We start from the raw sequence: 1,943 nt of genomic DNA, 5'->3' as shown, positions 1-1,943 counted from the left end.
CCTTCTTTTTGTGGATGTGATTTTTGGCATATCATTTGAAAATTTTTTTTTTGTTGCTTTTTATTTACCTTTCAATGACACTTGGTAGCTATTACAGAAATTACTTTTGTGATAGTCATGTAAGATTAAAATTGAGATTTTCCCCCTCTCACTTAAATTTCATTCAAAAGGTGAAGACATGTATATGTCTTGCTGTTGACATTGCACTGTCATGGTGTGTCTACACATCAGGAATCCATTGTAGAATTACAATGTTTCTGTATGAGTATTGCCAAATTTAGCCCCTGCTTAAGTCCAGTTGTTTTAAGATACAAAAAGACTTATTTAGAAATGAAATCTGTTCTGTGTCTTTCTCAGAATAGCTTATAAAATCAATTTGTGAATTCTTTTTTTGTTTGTTCATCCAGTGGGGGTCTTCATGTTGAAATTATTTCCCTGAAAGGAAAAATTTGAAAGACATAATTCACCCCCAGCTTAGGTAAGTGCCTGTTACACAGGTGATGATAAATATAAGATCTTACCTCTCACATTGTTGTTCAAATCTCCTGTGTTTTAGAGTATTTAGTTCATTACTATGGTTGGTTACAGTCACTTGCCATTCCACTTTTTTGTGTGCATACTGGGCATAGGGCTGAAGTTTTTTCTAAGTGCAGAATTCTATTACGTTTTTGCTGTGCAGCTGTAACTCCTATGAACAAAATGAAATTCCTGCAGACGTCTCTTGCACTGGGTCTTCAGGCAGTTTTGTACAAACATGATTGTAGAACTCCAAAGGGTTTAATAAAATTTCAGTTCTTCTCCCAAACCTAGGTAACTTCTTTTAATCTGTCTGATAGTTTAATTGCCTTTTCCTTCAATGAATACATGTGAAGAATGCAATGTGAGCTTTGGGAGGCAAATAGTTTACTTCTGCTGGAGGCAAGGCTCATGCTTTGGCCTTCCTACAAAGACCCCAAAACTCAAAGATGCTGTGGAAGACTTGATGTGGGAGTATGGCACCGCTCTGCCTTTGGCTTTCAAGCAGATCTGATCAGCTCTACTCCCCGTCACTTCTTTGTTACCCTGTATATTCTCTGTGAAATGTGCACAAGAATTCTCAGCTACTTGTACTTCCTGAAGTCGAGCATGAGGAAAACATGAGTCCTGTCCACCATTTGGGGATGCTGTAATACACCTCACAATGGAATACTTTTATATAAGTGAAGATTACTGGAAGTAGTATGTTTTCCTCCTGAGGAAATGTGCATTGAATTACAGTATTTGTTCCACATAGGTAAGGAGAAAGAGATGCTGGGGATGCAGAGTTCTTCACTGCTGAGAACTGGGCTTAAGGAAAAGACCTGAAATAGAGTCAGGGTTCCTGTTTGCCTTAGATTAGTAATAATTACTTTTAGGCTTACTCTCTGCAACGTCACATCCTGGAACAGTGTTTATCTACCCTTTCCCCCCAGAGCTCACTACATTTATCCCTGAAGTTACAAGGCCGAAGCACAGCTTTTCTGCCTTGCTTGTTATGCAGAAAGGCACTTTTGAGGTTTTTCTGCTTTATGTACTCCTGGCTCTTTTTCTATTCCCACACTGCAATTCCCAGGTTCTTAATAAATAAACAGGTCTGTACTGTTCCATGTGTCCCTCTCCCTGGTGAGGTATTTGACTTACCCTTCTATAGAATATATATAGATGTGATTGATGGACATGATTGCATAGCTTAAATTTTTCAAGCATACAAATTTTCAGCTTGTTTTGCAGCTCACGGTGCTCCAGTTGGAGCAGGTGCCCACCTCTACTCTTCTGAGACTGTCCCTAAAGCTGCTGAGAAGATACAATTTTCTTACTTTCTTAGAAGAATACAGGGTACAGATAACTTCTAGCCTCCAACTATCACACCACACTGAGTAAGCAGTGATATCCAAAGAGTAAATTGTGCTCTGAGAACATTACAA

This window comes from Onychostruthus taczanowskii, unplaced genomic scaffold (genome assembly GCF_017590055.1).
Source record: "Onychostruthus taczanowskii isolate IOZ18803 unplaced genomic scaffold, ASM1759005v1 scaffold104, whole genome shotgun sequence".
NCBI classification, from domain to species: domain Eukaryota; kingdom Metazoa; phylum Chordata; class Aves; order Passeriformes; family Passeridae; genus Onychostruthus; species Onychostruthus taczanowskii.
The sequence above is the reverse complement of the archived record's forward strand: the minus strand, read 5'-3'. Positions refer to the sequence as shown.